The 21,896-nt window shown below is 37.7% G+C and overlaps 1 protein-coding gene across 3 annotated transcripts in view; it reads left to right on the top strand.

Annotated features, from left to right (window-relative positions):
- The window catches only part of NRG3 (neuregulin 3), a 1,094,021-nt gene that overhangs the window by 55,125 nt on the left and 1,017,000 nt on the right, over positions 1-21,896 (top strand). The window lies entirely within an intron of this gene.

The raw sequence follows: 21,896 nt of genomic DNA, 5'->3' as shown, positions 1-21,896 counted from the left end.
CAGAAGGATGGATGGAAGCTAGCATAAGGATAAGTTGGTTACATGACTATGACAGTCTTCATACTAGAAGTTTTTAGATTCATGATTTTTTAAATCACATTTAATCCATCCTCACAGCAGCTCTTCAAGGTAGATACACCCCAATTTTATAGATCAGAAAATTGAATTTAAGGAGATATTCCGTTGACTAATTAATGAGGTAATAAGTGGTAGATGCAAGATTCAGTAATTTTTATAATTCAAGCTCCTTCCACAATGCCATATGGGTAATTGTTTCCAAAGTATTCCTTTTTTTTTTTTTTAACATCTTTATTGGAGTATAATTGCTTTACCATGTTGTGTTAGTTTCTGCTGTATAACAAAGTGAATCAGCTATATGTATACATATATCCCCATATCTGTTCCCACTTGCACCTCCCCCCAACCCTCCCTATCCCACCCCTCTAGGTGGTCACAAAGCACTGAGCTGATCTCCTGTGCTATACAGCTGCTTCCCACTAGTTATCTATTTCACATTTGGTAGTGTATATATGTCAGTGTTACTCTCTCACTTAGTCCCAGCTTACCCTTCCCCCTCCCCATGTCCTCAAGTCCATTCTCTATGTCTTCGTCTTTATTCCTGTCCTGCCCCTAGGTTCATCAAAACCATTTTTTTTTTAGATTCCATATATATGTGTTAGCATACGGTATTTGTTGTTCTCTTTCTGACTTACTTCACTCTGTATGACAGACTCTAGGTCCATCCACCTCAGTACAAATAACTCAATTTTGTTTCTTTTTTTGGCTGAGTAATATTCCATTGTATATATGTGCTGACACTTAGGTTGCCATGTCCTGGCTATTGTAAATAGTGCTGCAGTGAACATTGTGGTACATGACTCTTTTTGAATTATGGTTTTTTCAGGGTATATGCCCAATAGTGGGATTGCTGGGTCATATGGTAGTTCTATTTTTAGTTTTCTAAGGAACCTCCATACTGTTCTCCATAGTGGCTGTATCAATTTACATTCCCACCAACAGTGCAAGAGGGTTCCCTTTTCTCCACACCCTCTCCAGCATTTATTGTTTGTAGATTTTTTGCGGATGGCCACTCTGATCAGTGTGAGGTGATACCTCATTGTAGTTTTGATTTGCATTTCTCTCGTGATTAGTGATGTTGAGCATCCTTTCATGTGTTTGTTGGCAATCTGTATATCTTCTTTGGAGAAATGTCTATTTAGGTCTCCTGCCCATTTTTGGATTTGTTTGGATTTGTTTTTTTTTCATACTGAGCTGCATGAGCTGCTTGTATATTTTGGAGATTGACCCTTTGTCAGTTGCTTTGTTTGCAAATATTTTCTCCCATTCTGAGGTTGTCTTTTCATCTTGTTTATGGTTTCCTTTGCTGTGCAAAAGCTTTTAAGTTTCATTAGGTCCCATTTGTTTATTTTTTTTTTCCATTTCTCTAGGAGGTGGGTCCAAAAGATCTTACTGGGATTTATGTCATAGACTGTTCTGCCTATGTTTTCCTCTAAGACATCTATAGTGTCTGGCCTTACATTTAGGTCTTTAATCCATTTTGAGTTTATTTTTGTGTATGGTGTTAGGAAGTGTTCTAATTTCATTCTTTTACATGTAGCTGTCCAGTTTTCCCAGCAGCACTTATTGAAGAAGCTGTCTTTTCCCCATCGTATATTCTTGCCTCCTTTATCAAAGATACTGTGACCATATGTGCGTGGGTTTCTCTGTGGCTTTCTGTCCTGTTCCCTTGAACTATATTTCTCTTTTTGTGCCAGTACCATACTGGCTTGATTACTGTAGCTTTGTAGTATACTCTGAAGTCTGGCAGCCTGATTCCTCCAGCTCCGTTTTTCTTTCTCAAGATTGCTTTGGCTATTTGGGGTCTTTTGTGTTTCCATACAAATTGTGAAATTTTTTGTTCTAGTTCTGTGAAAAATGCCATTGGTAGTTTGATAGGGATTGCATTGAATCTGTAGATTGCTTTGGGTAGAATAGTCATTTACACAATGTTGATTCTTCCAATCTAAGAACATGGTATATCTGTCCATCTGTTTGTATCATCTTTAATTTCTTTCATCAGTGTCTTATAGTTTTCTGCATACAGGTATTTTGTCTCCTTAGAGAGGTTTATTCCTAGGTATTTTATTCTTTTTGTTGCAATGGTAAATGGGGGTGTTTCCTTAATATCTCTTTCAGATTTTTCATCATTAGTGTATAAGAATGCAGGAGATTTCTGTACATTAATTTTGTATCCTGCTACTCTACCGAATTCATTGATTAGCTCTAGTAGTTTTCTGGTAGCATCTTTAGGATTCTCTATGTACAGTATCATGTCATCTGCAAACAGTGACAGTTTTACTTCTTCTTTTCCAATTTGGATTCCTTTTATTTCTTTTTCTTCTCTGATTGCTGTGGCTAAAACTTCCAAAACTATGTTGAATAATAGTGGTGAGAGTGGGCAACCTTGTCTTGTTCCTGATCTTAGTGGAAATGGTTTCAGTTTTTCACCATTGAGAACGATGTTGACTGTGGGTTTGTCATATATGGCCTTTATTATGTTGAGGTAGGTTCCCTCTGTGCCTACTTTCTGGAGAGTTTTTATCATAAATGGGTGTTGAATTGTGTCGAAAGCTTTTTCTGCACCTACTGAGATTATCATATGATTTTTCTCTTTCAATTGTTAATATGGTGTATCACATTGACTGATTTGCATATATTGAAGAATCCTGGCATTCCTAGGATAAACCCCACTTGATCATGGTGTATGATCCTTTTAATGTGCTGTTGGATTCTGTTTGTTAGTATTTTGTTAAGGATTTTTTGCATCTGTGTTCATCATTGATATTGGCCTGTAGTTTTCTTTTTTTGTGACATCTTTGTCTGGTTTTGGTATCAGGGTGATGGTGGCCTCATAGAATGAGTTTGGGAGTGTGCCTCCCTCTGCTATATTTTGGAAGAGTTTGAGAAGGATAGGTGTTAGCTCTTCTCTAAATGTTTGATAGAATTCGCCTGTGAAGCCATCTGGTCCTGGGCTTTTATTTGTTGGAAGATTTTTAGTCACAGTTTCAATTTCGGTGCTTGTGATTGGTCTGTTCATATTTTCTATTTCTTCCTGGTTCAGTCTCGGAAGGTTGTGCCTTTCTATGAATTTGTCCATTTCTTCCAGGTTGTCCGTTTTATTGGCATAGAGTTGCTTGTAGTAATCTCTCATGATCCTTTGTATTTCTGCAGTGTCAGTGGTTACTTCTCCTTTTTCATTTCTAATTCTCTTGATCTGAGTCTTCTCCCTTTTTTCTTGATGAGTCTGGCTAATGGTTTACCAGTTTTGTTTATCTTCTCAAAGAACCAGCTTTTAGTTTTATTGATCTTTGCTATTGTTTCCTTCATTTCTTTTTCATTTATTTCTGATCTGATCTTTATGATTTCTTTCCTTCTGCTAACTCTGGGGTGTTTTTGTTCTTCTTTCTATAATTGCTTTAGGTATAAGGTTAGGTTGTTTATTTGAGATGTTTCTTGTTTCTTAAGGTAGGATTGTATTGCTATAAACTTCCCTCTTAGAACTGCTTTTTCTGCATCCCATAGGTTTTGGGTCATCGTGTTTTCATTGTCATTCGTTTCTAGGTATTTTTTGATTTCCTCTTTGACTTCTTCGGTGATCTCTTGGTTATTTAGTAGCGTAAGGTTTCACCTCCATGTGTTTGTATTTTTTACAGATTTTTTTCCCTGTAATTGATGTCTAGTCTCATAGCGTTGTGGTTGGAAAAGATACTTGAATGATTTCAATGTTCTTAAATTTACCAAGGCTTGATTTGTGACCCAAGATATGGTCTCTCCTGGAGAATGTTCCATGAGCCCTTGAGAAGAAAGTGTATTCTGTTGCTTTTGGATGGAATGTCCTATAAATATCAATTAAGTCCATCTTGTTTAATGTGTCATTTAAAGGTTGTGTTTCCTTATTTATTTTCATTTTGGATGATCTGTCCATTGGTGATAGTGGGGTGTTAAAGTCCCCTACTGTTATTGTTTTACTGTCGATTTCCCCTTTTCTGGCTGTTAGCATTTGCCTTTTGTATTGAGGTGCTCCTATGTTGGGTGCATAAGTATTTTACAATTGTTATATCTTCTTCTTGGATTGATCCCTTGATCATTATGTAGTGTCCTTTGTCTCTTGTGATAGTCTTTATTTTAAAGTCTATTTTGTCTCATATGAGAATTGCTACTCCAGCCTTCTTTTGATTTCCGTTTGCATGGAATATCTTTTTTCATCCCCTCACTTTCAGTCTGTATGTGTCCATAGGTCTGAAGTGGGTCTCTTGTAGACAGCATGTATACAGGTCTTGTTTTATCCATTCAGCCGGTTTATGTCTTTTGGTTGGTGCATTTAATCCATTTACATTTAAGGTAATTATTGGTATGTATGTTCCTATTACCATTTTCTTGATTGTTTTGGGTTTGTTATTGTAGGTCTTTTCCTCCTCTTGTGTTTCCTGACTAGAGAAGTTCCTTTAGCATTTTTGTAAAGCTCATTTGGTAGTGCTGAATTCTCTTAGCTTTTGCTTGTCTGTAAAGGTTTTAATTTCTCCATCAAATCTGAATGAGATCCTTGCTGGGTAGAGTAATCTTGATTGTAGGTTTTTCCCTTTCATCACTTTAGATATGTCCTGCCACTCCCTTCTGGCTTGCAGAGTTTCTGCTGAAAGATCAGCTGTTAACCTTATGGGGATTCCCTTGTATGTTATTTGTTGCTTTTCCCTTGCTGCTTTTAATATTTGTTGTTTGTATTTAATTTTTGATAGTTTGAGTAATATGTGTCTTGGCGTCTTTCTCCTTGGATTTATCCTGTATGGGACTGTCTGCACTTCCTGGACTTGATTGACTATTTCCTTTCCCATATTAGGGAAGTTTTCAGCTATGATCTCTTCAAATATTTTCTCAGTCCCTTTCTTTTTCTCTTCTTCTTCTGGGACCCTTATAATTCAAATGTTGGTTCGTTTAATGTTGTCCCAGAGGTCTCTGAGACTGTCCTCAATTCTTTTCATTCTTTTTTCTTTATTCTGCTCCGCAGTAGTTATTTCCCCTATTTTATGTTCCAGGTCACTTATCCGTTCTTCTTCCTCAGTTATTCTGCTATTGATTCCTTCTAGAGAGTTTTTAATTTCATTTATTGTGTTGTTCATCATTGTTTGTTTGCTCTTTCGTTCTTATAGGTCCTTGTTAAACGTTTCTTGTATTTTCTCCATTTTGTTTCCAAGATTTTGGATCATCTTTACTATCATTACTCTGAATTCTTTTTCAGGTAGACTGCCTATTACTTCTTCATTTGTTTGGTCTGATGGATTTTTACCTTGCTCCTTCATTTGCTACGTATTTCCCTATCTTCTCATTTTTTTAAACTTACTGTGTTTGGGGTCTTCTTTTCACAGGCTGCTGGTTCATAGTTCCCATTGTTTCTGGTGTCTGCCCCTAATGGGTGAGGTTGGTTGAGTGGCTTGTGTAGGCTTCCTGGTGGAGGGGACTCGTGCCTGTGTTCTGGTGAGTGGGTCTGGATCTTGTCTTTCTAGTGGGCAGGGCTGCGTCCAGTGGTGTGTTTTGGGGTGTCTGAAAACTTAGTAAGATTTTAGGCAGTCTCTCTGCTAATGGGTGGGGTTGTGTTTCTGTCTTGCTAGTTGTTTGGCATGGGGCATCCAGCACTGGAGTTTGCTGGCTATTGGGTGGAGCTGGGTCTTAGCATTGAGATGGAGATCTCTGGGAGAGCTTTTGTTGTTTGATATTACATGGAGCCTGGAGGTCTCTGGTGGACCAATGTCCTGAACTCAGTTCTCCCACCTCAGAGGCTCAGGCCTGACACCAGACCAGAGCACCAAGACGCTGTCAGCCACACGGCTCAGAAGAAAAGGGAGAAAAAAAGAAAGAAAAGAAATTTTAAAAAAATTATTAAAGTAAAAAAATAAAAAAAGAGAAGAGAGCAACCAAACCAGTAAACAAATCCACCAATGATAACAAGTGCTAAACACTAAACTAAGATAAACATAAAAATCAGGAACAGATTAGTCACAGACAGCAAACCCCAAGTCTACAGTTGCTCCCAAAGTCCACCGCCACAATTTTGGGACAATTCATTGTCTATTCAGGTATTCCACAGATGCAGCGTACATCAGGTTGATTGTGGGGATTTAATCTGCTGCTCCTGAGGCTGCTGGGAGAGATTTCCCTTTCTCTTTTTTGTTCGCACAGCTCCCGGGGTTCAGCTTTGGTTTTGGCCCCAGCTCTGCGTGTAGGTCGCCCTCAGGCATCTGTTCCCTGCCCAGACAGGAGAGGGTTAAAGCAGCGGCTGATTAGGGGGCTCTTGCTCATTCAGGCTGGGGGGAGGGAGGGGTACGGGAGTTATAACTGGAATGCGGGGCGAGTCTGCGGCGTCAGAGGCTGGCATGATGTTGTAACAGCCTGGGGTGCGCCGTGTGTTCTCCTGGGGAAGTTGTCCCTGGATCATGGGACCCTGGCAGTGGCAGGCTGCACAGGCTCCTGGGAGGCGGGGCAGCGGTGTGGATAGTGACCTGTGTTTGCATACAGGATTCTTGGTGGCTGCAGAAGCAGCGTTAGTGTTTCGTGCCTGTCTCTGGGGTCCAAGCTGATAGCCACAGCTCGTGCCCGTCTCTGAAGCTCGTTTAGGTGGTGCTCTGAATCCCCTCTCCTTGCACACCCGGAAACAATAGTCTCTTGCCTCTTAGGCAGGTCCAGACTTTTTTCCAGACTCCCTCCTGGCTAGCTGTGGTGCACTAGCCCCCTTCAGGCTGTGTTCACACAGCCAACCCCAGTCCTCTCCCTGGGATCCGACCTCCGAAGCCCAACCCTCAGCTCCCAGCCCCTGCCTGTCCCAGTGGGTGAGCAGACAAGCCTCTCCGGCTGGTGAGTGCTGGTCGGCACTGATCCTCTGTGCGGGAATCTCTCCACTTTGCCCTCCGCACCCCTGTTGCTACGCTCTCCTCCGTGGCTCCGAAGCTTCCCCCCAGCCCACCCCAGTCTTCACCAGTGAAGGAGCTTCCTAGTGTTTGGAAACCTTTCCTCCTTCACAGCTCCCTCCCAGAGGTGCAGGTCCTGTCCCTATTCTTTTGTCTCTGTTTTTTCTTTTTTGTTTTGCCCTACCCAGGGTATTTTCTTGCCTTTTGGGAAGTCTCAGGTCTTCTGCCAGCCTTCAGTAGGTGTTCTGTAGTTGTTCCACATGTAGATGTATTTGTGGGGAGGAAGGTGATCTCCACATCTTACTCCTCCGCCATCTTGAAGGTCCCCCTTCCAAAGTATTCTATTCAACATATACTTACAGTTACCCCTCAATTCTCAGTTTGTAAGTTTGCAAAGCATTGTTCTCATTAACGCAGGATCAAGGTATATTCCCAGCAGATTATTAAAGGTAAGCTATCTACTAGGTTCATTCTTTCAGTGCATTTTTCCTGAGTAGCTTCTATATGCCAAGCCACTGAGAGAAATGAGGTTGGCATACACGAATTATACTAATTATTTTGTGCATTCAACAAACACTGAATCACATCGTTCTATAATATTGCATGGCAAAGATGGTTAAAAGTCATGACAGACTAATTTGACTTTTTGAAATCCTCTAAATCATGAAATAAAAAGAATGATTTATTCTGTCATTAGGTCTTAGAGATTTAAAACCACTATTTGGAATCTTTCATTTGAATTGATGTTATTTAACTGATTTTATTTATTTATTTTGTAATTTCATGAGCTTTCAAGTTTTTATCTTGAGTGATCATGCCAGGCAGATTCCAAATTCAGAGGTTGTAGTGCATTTGACAGCACTTACAACAACTAATAATCAGGTTCACTGACAGTGATCCGGTTTCATCAGGTACTGTAATTGCAGATTATACTCTTCATGGTTTCTTCATTGTGTGAATAGTAAGTGTATGAAATCTTGAGTCAACATTTTCTTTTCTGTTGCATAAACAGTGCTGAAAGCTTAATGATCAGCTGAAGAAGAGGCGTAATGAATAGTTGCAGCATTGTTCATTAAGCACCGTGGTGGCTCTTTCTTTGCCATCATTTCATCTATGCTTGAGTTTTGCATTTCCTTCTAGTCTGTCATTTTCCTTGAGTATTGGACGCTCCTCCTGAGGTAAGTGCTGTGACACACGTAGAGCTTTTATCATATGACATTGGAAATGTCTCTTCTCCTTGAGCTCACTTTATTTGGAGAGACTGTTCTTTTGAGGATGGTAAATCTGCAGACAGTGACTTATCCCATCAAGTTATAATAGTTCTTTTTTTTTTAGGTATATGTGGATTTTTGGATAATAAAACACTGAGCTGCTTTTCTGTAAATTAAGAGTAAAATTTTAAGTGAATTGGAATTGAGATTTGCAGCTTTTTGCTCAATTGATTTTAGGTCACTGTAATACTTTTTTGTAATTTTTGTTTCCACCTTTATATACTTTGTGTTATAAATATTGAAAAACATGCTCTCTTTCTATTTGTTGAGTTAAATCACTAAGTTACTGAACTGTTAACATATGCAGTTATTTGGTCTTGTCTGTAGCAGCCTGTTGTGACAGTGTGCTATTCATATCTTTCTAGGCCAAGCCTCAATTAGGTGCTAACTTAGTAAGAGGTCTTACTCAAAAAATGGATTTCAGAAGAAATGATGCAATTAATAGAAATACCTTTTATTTCAATCGAAGTATTTAAACCATGGCTGTTTATTATATTATGCTCTCTTTTAAAGCTTTGGAATTTGGTAAAGGAAAAGATTCTCAGAGACTACTATTGAAATTGCCAAGTGTGCTTGGCTTAAAGTATAGAGGAAACAAATTTCTAAATAAATGGGGAGTTAGCTTCTTTATGTTGTTCTTCAGAAAGCATGGGCTTCTTTGGAACAGAGTTTAATTATCTGTAAATATGAGTTAGTTAGTCAGGGTATTCCCATGCTCCCTTAGGTGTTAATATGTCATTTTGGGGAAAAATAACTCAGTGGAGTTATATTCATTATATGAATAATTTGTGATGAGTAATTCCCTAAGCAACATTAGAAGCCACCAGACGATAACTTTTTTTTTAATTTGCAAAACATATTTATTGTATTAGGATGACAAGTGAGTTAAGAAAAGATAGATTTTATTAACTGAGAACCTTTAGAATTAGGCTATATTTAGGTGAGTTTAACTGCCATACTTTGTTATAATAGCTAAAGTAGCCTATTTGTCATCTGTGGTCTATTGCAGGGAAACAAAAAAAATCTGTTGGTGAAATCATCCCCTCCCCATCTTTGTTTTCTGTTTTCATACATTCTTGATAGAAGGATTACCTGCTCAAAAGAGTTGAAATTATTTTGGACCTCTTGCTTATTCAAGAAATAGACTTTTACATAAACTAGAATTTTAAATGAAAAGACCTTTTAAAATCAGAGACATTATCATAAACATCCATGAAATATTGATGTCCTGAAAATAAATGAAACCGTATGCCACACTTCTAAAAGTCACCAAATGCCAAATTTTTACCTAAAAAGGTAGATTTTTTTAGTCCTCGGTCTCCACAAACTCCTAATTTTGTCTCCAAACTGCATTTGTTGTGTAGTAATTCATTTTTTCCCCCCAGTGGTTAACCACTCTTCACAGTAAGTTTTTAAAATTCCAGCCTATGACAAAACTCATGCTCTCTTCATCTGTCTGTTTGGGCAGGGCAGCACAGCATGGAATACTTTAACTGTATTGAAATGATTTGTAGCTTCTTTTTCTGCATTCGTGGGTGCCTGTTTCCAAGGTAAATTGAGAAATAAAGGAAAATAGGGAAAAGAGAAAGGAAAGCAAGAAGGAGTGAAGTAGGAAAAGACAGAAAAAGAGAAAGAAGGAAAAGAAAAAGGACATGACAGGAGACAGGGAGGAAAAGAAATGAAGGGAGACAGGACAGTGATGCTAAAGGCTCAGAAGTTTTCTTTTGCCAATATATTCATATTTATGACACATGGCGTGTTTTCATTTACCTTTGAATCCTTTCCCTTTAAAAATGAAGATATTTTCAACTGAGGAAGTTTAAAAATTCTGTCATTTTATTTGAAATACATAATACTCTAGGAGTAGGTGTTTTTGAGTTAAAATAATATTGTATTCAAAGGATTTGCAATGTTCAGTTGTAATCTAAAACAAAGGTAGTTTTATTTTTACCTTAAATTGATTATGTTTAATGTTGTTTTCATTGTGGTCTGCTTTTGGATTAGTCAAATAGCAGACACAGTTTTTTCATTTCACATTCACCGAATCATAAACAACCCCTTTCCCCCATCATCTTCCTTCACTCACACAGTTTTCTCCATTAAGAGAGATTTAAAACAGCAACAATGAAAAACCAAAAAACCAGATCATGTTATTTTTTTCCTGAAGCCCTCTGGTGACTTCTTATCATACTTGGGATAAAATCTAAACTCTGTGCTCACTCTACAAGCCCTTATTTCATGCGTCCTCTGATGACATCCTTGAACTTTCTTCTACAAAGAGCCATGCTTGCCTATTACTTGACCTACAGGGTATGTTCTGCTCAGGATGTCGACTCGTTGTTCCTTTTGCATGGACCACTCTTCCCTCAGACCTTTTCTCACTTCATTCAATCCCTGCTGTAGTACACCTCCTCCGAGGAGCTTTCCTGACCAGTCTATCTAAAATAAATTCCCTTTGCCTTCCCCTGCAGTCACTCTTCAACTTCTCAGTTTACCTGGCTTTTTCTTCACAACACTTTTCAATACCTGAACGTACATATATATATATACAGTATATATATATATACTATATACACACACATACACACATTTGTTGTATAGCTGCACGTGTGTGCGCGCGTTGAGTGTGTGGGTGTGTGTGTACCACTTCCTCGATTAAAATGTCACCTCTCTGAGGACAGGAATTGCGTCTGCCTTATTTACTGCCATATTCCCATTTGTACAGTAGTGGGCTGTTTCAGTTATGGTACCGTTCTTTGTTCACAGGATAAGTGAGTAGACATTGATGGAAGAAGATTAATTATAGTTCCTTGTGTTAATTGCTATAAAAATAAATGGAAGAAATTCAGGGGAGAAAGTGAATTATTTTCCTTGGGACCTGGAAAAGGTTTGAAATTGGAGCTGACATTTTAATAGATGTCAAAAGATTGGTTTGGCACGGACTGGGAAGAGAAGTAGAGAAGGTAATTCCACTTAGAACAGCTTGGGTGACATCTCTGAGTTGCGAAAGAGTATGGAGAATTCACCAAAGAGTGAACTGAACTGTGATTGGACATTCCAACACAATAGTTGCGTAAGGACAAACAGAATGAGGTGGGTCTGGAGAGGAACCGAGAGTTAGATTTAGAAGGAGTTCATAAAGGTTACTAGGCATGATCAACTTTGTGTATGATAAAGGTGTTCAGACAACTTTGTGAAAGGTGGATTGGAGGGAGGCAGAAATGGAGTCAGAAAGTCCAGAAACAGGGTTTATTCAGTTGTCCATGTAAGTGGGAATAGAGAATCAGGGTTGACTTGCAATAAGAAATACAAGAGAAACCCTGTGTCAGTTGAGATTTGCTTAAGCTGACTAAGGTTATTTTGGCTCTGCTTCATGAGTGGGTTGGAGACTTGGGCTCTCTGTAGCTCACCACTCTTCTGTAGTCACAGGAGGGACTTGGTCTTCATGGTCCAAGATGGTTACTAGTGCTGTGGCCACAATTTCTGCTCTAAGCAGGGTAGGGTCAAAAAATTGGGGATAAACCTGGCATGCTTATTCTTTTTTTTTTTTTAAATGTAGTAAAAACATGTAACATAAAATTTACAATCTTAATCAGCTTTAAGTACACAGCACAGTGGTGTTAACTACATGCACTTTGTTGTACAACAGGTCTCTAGAAATTTTCTATCTTGCAAAACTGAACAATACCCTCTGAACAACTTGCCATTTTCCTCTTCCTCCAGCCATTGGCAACCACTGTTCTACTTTCTGTTTCTGCGTTTGACTACTTTAGATACCTCATGTAAGTGAAATCATGCAGTGTTTGTCTTTTTGTGACAGGCTTAGTTCACTTAGCATAGTGTCCTCAAAATTCGTGTATACTGTAACCACACAACAAGATCCTTCTTCTTAAGGCTGAATGATAGTCCTTTGTATATTTTCTACCACATTTCCTTTATCTAATTTGTCTAATGAGGAACATTTAGCTTGCTTCCAACTTTTGGCTTTTGTGAATAATGTTGCAATGAACAGAGATGTGCAAATATGATTTTGAGATCCCGTTTTCAGTTCAGTATACATATTCAGAAGTGAGTTGCTGGGTCATATGGTAATTCTTATTTTTAAATTTTTAAGGATTCTTTATACTGTTTTCCATAACAGCTGCACCATTTTACATTCCCACCAATGGTGCACAAGTGTTCTAATTTCTCCACATTTTCACCAACAGTTGTTATTTTCTTATTTGTTTCTTTTTCTTTCTTTCTTTTTTTCCAAATAATGGCCATCCTTACAGGCTTTAGGTGATAGCTCATTTTGGTTTTAATTTGCCTTTCTGTGATGAGTAGTGATTGAGCATCTGTTCATGTGCTTTTGGCCATTCATATATATTCTTTAGTGAAATGCTTATTCAAGTCCTTTGGCCATTTAAAAAACTGGGTTATTGAGTTATTTTGTTTGTTTTTCAGGTGTATAGCAAAGTGATTCAGTTTGTTTGTTTGTTTTGAGTTGTAGGAGTTCTTTATATATTCTGGATATTAATTCCTTATCTGATATGTGGTTTGCAAATATCCTCTCCTATTCCACAGGTTGCCTTTTCACTCTGTTGATTGTTTCCTTCACTGTGCAAAAGTTTTTCAATTTAATGCAGTTCATTTGTCTGTTTTTGCCTTTGTTGCTTCTTGTGCTTTGGCTCTCATGTCCAGGAAATCATTGCCAAATCCAGTGTCGTGAAGCTTTCTCCCCTATGTTTTCTTTTAGGGGTTTTATAGTTTCTGGATTTAATTAAGTCTGTGGTCCGTTTTGAATTAATTTTTGTATAGGATGTAAGGTAACGGTCCACATTTACTCTTTTGCATTGGTTATCCAGTTGACCCAACACCATTTGTTGAAAAGAGATTGTTTTTCCCTCCTTATGTAGCCTTGACACCCTTGTCTAAGATCGTTTGACCATATATGAAAGGGTTTATTTCTGGGCTCTCTATTCCATTCTAGTGGCCTATGTGTCTTCCTTTATGCTAGTACCATACTGTTTTGATTATTGTAGCTTTGTAGTATGTTTGAAATCAGGACTATGAGGCTTCTGGCTTTGCTTTTCTTTCTCAAGATTATCTTGGTGATTCATGATACTTTGAAATTCCATATGGATTTTAGGACTTTTTTTCTACTTCTTTTAAAAAAAGCCATTTGGATTTTGATAGGAATTGCATTGAATTTGTAGGTTGTTTTGGGTAGTATGGACATTTTAACGATATTAAGGCTTATAATTCATGAACATGGGATATTTTTCCATTTTTTTGTGTCTTCTTTAATTTTTTTATTGGTGTTCTTTGTTTTCAGTGTACAAGTCTTTTGCCTCCTTGGTTAAGTTTATTCTTAAGTATTTTTTTTTGTTTGTTTTGATTCTATTATAAATGGGATTGTTTTCTTAATTTGCTTTTCCAGTCATTTGTTGTTAATGTATAGAAATGCAATTGATTTTTGTTTGTAGAATCTATATCCTGCAACTTTCCTTTATTCTAACATTATTTGGTGGAATCTTTCTACATGTAAGATTATTTCATCTGTGAACAGAGGTAATTTTACTTCTTCCTTTCCATTTTAGATGCCTTTCTTTTTTCTTTTTCTTTTTAATTACTCTGGCTAGGACTTCCAGTACTACATTGAATAGAATTGGTGAGAGTGGGCATCCTTGCATTGTTCCTGATCTTAGAAGAAAAACTTTCAAGTTTTACTATTGAGCATGATGATAGCTGTGGTCTTTTCATATATGGCTTTTATTATGTTGAGATAATGTCCTTCTATTCCTATTTTTTTCTCTCTTAATTGAGATGATCATGTGGTTTTTGTCCTTCATTCTGTAAATGTGGTGTATTACGTTGACTGATTTTCATATATTGAACCATCCTTGCATTTCAGGAATAAACCCACTTAGTCATGGTGTATAATCTTTTTAATGTACTGTTGAATTCAGTTTGCTAGTATTTTCTGATGATATATTAGTGATATTGATCTGTAGTTTTCTTAAGCAGTATCTTTGGGTTTATTCTCAGGCAAATGCTGGCCTCTTCCATTTGAATTTGGAAGTGTTCCCTCTTCCATTTTTTGAAAGAGTTTGAGAAGGATTGGTATGTGTTCTTCTCTAAATATTTTGTGCAGTTCTCCAGTGAAACCATCTGGTTCTGGGCTTTTCTTTGTTGGGAGGTTTTTGATTACTGATTTAATCTCCTTAGTAGTTATAGGTCTTTTTAGATATTCTATTTCTTCATGATTCAGTCTTTGTCAATTGTAGGATTCTAGGAATTTATCAGTTTCTTCTAGGTTTTTCAAATTGTTGATGTGCAATTGTCCATAGTAGTCTTTTATGATCCTTTTTATTTCTGTGGCATCAGTTGTAATGTTTCCTCTCTCATTTCTGATTTTTGATATTTGAGTCTTCTCTCTTTTTTCTTAGTCTTGCTAACAGTTTTTCTATTTTGTTTATCTTTTCAGAAAACCCACTCTTAGTTTTGTGAATGTTTTCCAATTCTCTATTTTGTTGATTTCTGATCTAATCTTTTATTATTTCTTTCCTTCAGCTGACTTTGGGTCTAGTTCTTTTTTTTCTAGTTCCCTGAGATATCAAGTTAGGTTGTTGATTTGAGATCTTTCTTATATTTTAATGCAGGCATTTACTGCTGTCAACTCTCCTCTTAGTATTGCTGTTGTTGTATCCCATTTTCATTTTCATTTGTCTCAAGATATCTTCTAATTTCCCTTGTGATTTCTTTTTTGACCCATTGGGAGTTCAAGAAGATGTTGTTTAGATTCCATATATTTGTGAATTTTCCAGTTTTCTTTTTGCTATTGATTCCTAGTTTCATTCCACTGTGGTTAGAAAAGATACTTGCTAGTTTGATATTAAATGTTTTAAGACCTGTTTTGTAACTTACTGTGTGATTTATCCTGGAGAATGTTCCATGTCCATTTGAGAAGAATGTGTATTCTGCTGTTGTTGGATGGCGTGTTCTGTATATTCTTTCAGGTCTAATTGGTCTATAGTGTTGTTCATATCTTCTGTTTTCTTATTTATCTGTTTGATTATTTTTGAGTTTTCTTTTAAAGAAAGTTCCCAGAAGCTGCTTGCAGTTCACTAGCCTGTTCTCATTGGTTCTCCTTGGTCATGTCTAGCTGCAAAGAGGCTTGAGGGTAGTTCAATTCTGGTTGTCTATGTGCATATGTAAAGATTATATTACTAAGATAAAATTGGTCAGTGGATATTAGGGGACATATACCAGACTGTCTAAAATATTAGATCAGAATCTGGTATTTTTAAGGTGCTGAATCTATGTTTTACCACATCTTAATTCTGACGAGGTTTCTCATTTTATTAATGAAGGAAGCTCTGAAGCCCTCCCTTGTGTGTCTGTGATATATGAGCTTTTACCTTCTCATTTATGAAGTTACAATAGATACATAATTCTTACCTTTTTATGTGTTCTCTAAGAAGCACAGTAGAAATAAAATGGAGCTTTAAAAGTTTAAAATGATCCTGCAGGAAATCCAAGATGAAAAAGGTATACAATGCCAAATTACTTCCATCCATGTTGTTACATACCTTATTAACAAAATGCACAAGAGACAATTCTATTTCTAGATTTTACTACCCCATTGCATAATTTTTACTTGTGACTACCAAAGAATATGAAATAAGAAGATAGTCTGTTGGGAGACATTATGCATCTATGCCATTGAGTCTCACCACTGAAAATTGTGCTTATTAATCATTTCTCCATCACTAAAAATTGATAACAGGTAAGATTAAAAGAAATTTTAGTGAGATAATTTTGTAGTTTGGTGCCTAGCTTGAAATTCGCATTTCAAGGCAACTTATATTGCTATCTATATGTTCATATATTAATTTTAGAAAAAATACTATGAACAAAAACTGTAAATGTATAAAGTGGTTCTGATCACACCACTGGAGGACTAGAATAAACATTAAAGTCTTTCTTATACCTGGCTATGGGGTCATTTTAAAATCATCATATTTATTTATACCAATTTTGTGAAATTGGTATAATTTAAAGAAGAGAAAAAAATGGGCTTTAGAGAAGTTACAACAGTGAGTGATAGACCCTGCTTTTCTTATCAGTGTGTCCAGTTTTTTTTCACCTCTCCAGGGTCAACACAGGATATGTTTTTGGGGCTTGAGAAGAGAGGTAAATAGACTTTCTGGGGGCCGGGCTCTGGGATATCCAACCTCCTGCAACCACAGAGTTTGGGCTTGATATTTTTATATATTGGACTCCTGCATTAGCTTTTCCCTGGAAAAAAAGTGGTTTTGAGGCCAAAGGAACCGCTGCACTAAATCATGCTGCGTTTAAGTTTCCTCCAACAGAAGATCACATTTCAGAAGTCATTTCATCAAAGTTTAGCTCTTTCTTATCCCTCCCCTCTCCACCACTTCTTTGCAGACCCAAAATTTCATGATTTATTCCTGTACTTTAAAATATATGTTTAGTGGTGGAAGATTTATCTTTGCACAAATGAATAATTCAGAGGATAGAATTTCCGTGAGATTAGTTTACAAAGTGAAGACTCTGACCCCAGGATTGAAATTTCTAGGGCATCAAAGATGTTTGTGCTGTTTCCTTTACATACCAGAAATGTGGTTGGGTTTCAGTGCTTCATTGTGAACACAATTTTGGAAAAAAGAAGTGGAATGCATGAACCAGCAGAAAAGGCACATTATATACTTCAGATGCTACCTCTTTTCCAAAAAGATTTGTAGTCCTCAGCTTTTGCTGTGAGTAGGACTCATTACACCAACTCTCTCCTTAAGTTTTTTTTTTGGGGGGGAGATGGTGGGGGTGGGGATGTGATTAACTCAATCACTTACTGCAGAGTTTTTTATTAATTTTTTTCATTTATACAGGTGACATTGATTCATTTTTTTAAATCTGTGTTTATATACAGCATGTGTTGTATCTCATTTTATTTTGTTTTTCTCTTTAAGTTTTAAACGTAAATTGCATCCAAAATAATATACCCCCTTTATAATTAGGTGGAGAAAAAAACTGTTATCAGTCCCTGACTAGTGACATTTTCCTTGAAATCTCCATTTTTCTTATGAACCTTAGGATGTATCTTAAACTAAGTAGATGTTTAAGTCATGAAGACAAAGATCCATCAAGTTCCCAAACTCTCTACTGAGTTAATACCAACCCTCTTAGCTGCTCTCAACCTATCACTCTAGTTTCAGACTCTCACTCAGCTTACGTTTTTGTTAATTCCATTTGGGTACCTTTATATATACAGCAGGTGAACCCTTTTATAAATTTATTCATTTATTGGCTGCCATAGGTCTTTGTTGCCGTGCAGGGGCTTTCTCTAGTTGCGGCGAGCAGGAGCTACTCTTCATTGTGGTGTGCGGGCTTCTCATTGCCGTGCCTTCTCTTGCTGTGGAGCATCGTCTCTAGGCATGCGGGCTTCAGCAGCTGTGGTGCACGGGCTTAGTTGCTCTGCGGCATGTTGGGTCTTCCTGGCCCAGTGCTCGAACACGTGTCCCTGCATTGGCAGGCGGATTCTCAACCACTGCTCCACCAGGGAAGCCCCTGAACCCTTTTAATATAAACCTCGAGACCAGCAATAGTTGTCTCCAGACAGCTAGTGCATGGTGAATGCATTATGATATAATTATCAAATATAAATAATACACATGATTTTGTGATTAGTCTTTTGAGGGTTAATAAAGACTCTACAAACAATAACATCAATCACATCAGTTTTTTAGAATATTAAAATTAGATTCTTCTAAATAAGAATGGCTTTCTATTTGCCATTTTGTGTTTTCTCCCTATAACATCGATTTTTTAGTATGACATCATTACCCTTATCACATGGGCATATTTTCTACTTCCTGCCTCCTATTTCATTGATTATAGAATTAGTTGTATTAAATTTTTGGCTGGCATGTGCCATCCTTAAAAATCTCTGGCTTCTCATTTATCCATGCTTCTGGAAAGCATCTCTTGAAACAGTCTCTTCCAATTTCCCACTAAAATCCTCACTAAAAAAGACATAGACAAAGAGGAAACCATACAACTGCCATCTCGTTTCTGCCTCATACCAACAGGCAACCCACTGCCTGTATCTGAAAGGGGTGGATGTAAAGCCAGTCTGCCCAGGTTGAGAATAAAACAGAAGTGATTTAACCTTGATATGAACCAGAAAGTTTTTTTTTTTTTAATAAATTTATTTATTTATTTATTTATTTTTGGCTGTGTTGGGTCTTCGTTTCTGTGTGAGGGCTTTCTCTAGTTGCGGCGAGCGGGGGCCATTCTTCATCGCGGTGCGCGGGCCTCTCACTATCGTGGCCTCTCTTGTTGCGGAGCACAGGCTCCAGACGCGCAGGCTCAGTAGTTGTGGCACACGGGCTTAGTTGCTCCGTGGCATGTGGGATCTTCCCAGACCAGGGCTGGAACCCGTGTCCCCTGCATTGGCAGGCAGATTCTCAACCGCTGCGCCACCAGGGAAGCCCCTGAACCAGAAAGTTTTGATAAGACTATTCTGAAAAAGGAAGAAAAACATTTCAGACCCCTCTTTTTGTTTACTGCCTGGTTTAGAGGCCAAAATCTTCACCAACTAGAAAACAGAGCATCTTTCTTTTATAAAGAAGTAACTTTTGCTGTAGCTTAACAGTATTCTGTTACTGATGATTTTTTTCCTTACGTTTACTCATGGATTGCACCTCTGTGATGAGAGGGGGGTGCCCTGAAGAGGAATGGAAACTGATGGTGACTTTGCTCACCATGACTAGTGTAGTCTCCACAGATCGGGGCTAAGACAGGTAGAACCCGGGTGCAACTGGGTGTGCTGAGACCGTCATGCTTCTGTTCCACCTCAGCCCAGCAGGACCGCAGTGGGTGCATGACTTCTGTTCACCAGACACAGCTTGTGGTGTCCACTTGTTTTTGACCTGAGAAGAGGATTTAACAGTCACTCAAATGGAAGTAAGCAGAGATAAGAAAATCCATATGCCATGCCTATGGGTAAGCACCAGACAAGACAGCATTGGACCTGTAATACACAGAGGCTCGCAGAGTGCCGGCAACCTACATATTTGGAGGAAGAGTATACTTCTGATACACTAGGGATAAACTAAAATAAAAATGTAAAGAGTAATTATATAGCTATAAGAGAATTTTTAAAAAATCATGTAATAATATCCAAAGTCTCAAGAAATATACCACCATATGCCCTTCTTGAAAGAATAAAATTAAACTTAATTTGACTTCCTGAAAAAAGTGATGAATAAAAATCAAGTGCCGGGCCTCATCATCCCCTCTCTCCCTCTCTCAACCATGTGGCTGACAGGGTCTTGGTGCTCTGGCCGGGTGTCAGGCCTGAGCCTCTTAGGTGGGAGAGCTGAGTTCAGGACATTGGACCACCAGAGACCTCCCGGCCCCACGTAATATCAAACGACTAAAGCTCTCCCAGAGATCTCCATCTCAATGCTAAGACCCAGCTCCATTCAATGACCAGCAAGCTACAGTGCTGGACACCCCATACCAAACAACTAGTAAGACAGGAAAACAACCCCACCCATTATCAGAGAGGCTGCATAAAATCATAATAAGTTCACAGACACCCCAAAACACACCACCGGACATGGTCCTGCCCACCAGAAAGACAAGATCCAGCCTCATTCCTTCTGATTCTCTAGAAGGAATCAATAACAGAATAACTGAAGCAGAAGTTCAGATAAGTGACCTGGAAGATAAAATAGTGGAAATAACTACTGCAGAGCAGAATAAAGAAAAAAGAATGAAAGGAATTGAGGACAGTCTTAGAGACCTCTGGGACAACATTAAACATACCAACATTCGAATTATAGGGGTCCCAGAAGAAGAAGAGAAAAGAAAGGGACTGAGAAAATATTTGAAGAGATCATAGCTGAAAACTTCCCTAATATGGGAAATGAAGTAGTCAATCAAGTCCAGGAAGCTCAGAGAGTCCCATACAGGATAAATCCAGGAGAAACACGCCAAGACACATATTAATCAAACTATCAAGAATTAAATACAAAGAAAAAATATTAAAAGCAGCAAGGGGAAAGCAACAAGTAACATACAAGGGAATCCCCATAAAGTTAACAGCTGAGGCAGGACATATTTAAAGTGATGAAAGGGAAAGACCTACAAGATTACTCTACCCAGCAAGGATCTCATTCAGATTTGACGGAGAAATTAAAACCTTTACAGACAAGCAAAGGCTAAGAGAATTCAGCACCACCTAACCAGCTTTACAACAAATGCTAAAGGAACTTCTCTAGGCAGGAAACACAAGAGAAGGAAAAAACCTACAATAACAAGCCCAAAACAATTAAGAAAATGGTGATTGGAATGTACATATCATACATACATACATACAATTCCCATATCAGACAAAATAGACTTTAAAATAAAGACTATTACAAGAGACAAGGGAGGACACTACATAGTGATCAAGGGATCAATCCAAGAAGAAGATATAACAATTGTAAATATTTATGCATCCAACATAGGAGCACCTCAATACATAAGGCAAATGCTAACAGCCATAAAAGGGGAAATCGATACACAATCATAGTAGGGGACTTTAACACCCCACTTTCACCAATGGACACATCATCCAAAATGAAAATAAATAAGGAAACACAAGCTTTAAATGGTACATTAAACAAGATGGACTTAATTGATATTTATAGGACAGTCCATCAAAAAACAGCAGATTAAACTTTCTTCTCAAGTGCTCATGGAACACTCTCCAGGATAGATTATATCCTGGGTCACAAATCAAGCCTTGGCAAATTTAAGAAAATTGAAATCGTATCAAGTATCTTTTCTGACCACAACGTTATGAGACTAGATATCAATTACAGGAAGAAAATCTGTAAAAAATACAAACACAGGGAAGCTAAACAATACACTACTAAATAACCAAGAGATCACTGAAGGAATCAAAGAGGAAATCAAAAAATACCTAGAAACAAATGACAATGAAAACACGAAGACCCAAAACCTATGGGATGCAGCAAAAGCAGTTCTAAGAGGGAAGTTTATAGCAATACGATCCTACCTCAAGAAACAAGAAACACCTCAAATAAACAACCTAACCTTACACGTAAAGCAATTAGAGAAAGAAGAACAAAAAACCCCTAAAGTTAGCAGAAGGAAAGAAATCATAAAGATCAGATCAGAAATAAATGAAAAAGAAATGAAGGAAACAATAGCAAGGATCAATAAAACTAAAAGCTGGTTCTTTGAGAAGATAAACAAAATTGATAAACCGTTAGCCAGACTCATCAAGAAAAAAAGGGAGAAGACTCAAATCAATAGAATTAGAAATGAAAAAGGAGAAGTAACAACTGACACTGCAGAAATACAAAGGATCATGAGAGATTACTACAAGCCACTATATGCCAGTAAAATGGACAACCTGGAAGAAATGGACAAATTCATAGAAAAGCACAACCTTCCAAGACTGAACCAGGTAGAAATAGAAAATATGAACAGACCAATCACAAGCACCGAAATTGAAACTGTGACTAAAAATCTTCCAACAAATAAAAGCCCAGGACCAGATGGCTTCACAGGCGAATTCTATCAAACATTTAGAGAAGAGCTAACACCTATCCTTCTCAAACTCTTCCAAAATATAACAGAG

The sequence above is a fragment of the Eubalaena glacialis genome, chromosome 1, assembly GCF_028564815.1.
Source record: "Eubalaena glacialis isolate mEubGla1 chromosome 1, mEubGla1.1.hap2.+ XY, whole genome shotgun sequence".
NCBI lineage: Eukaryota > Metazoa > Chordata > Mammalia > Artiodactyla > Balaenidae > Eubalaena > Eubalaena glacialis.
This window is presented reverse-complemented; position numbering and strand designations above follow the sequence as displayed.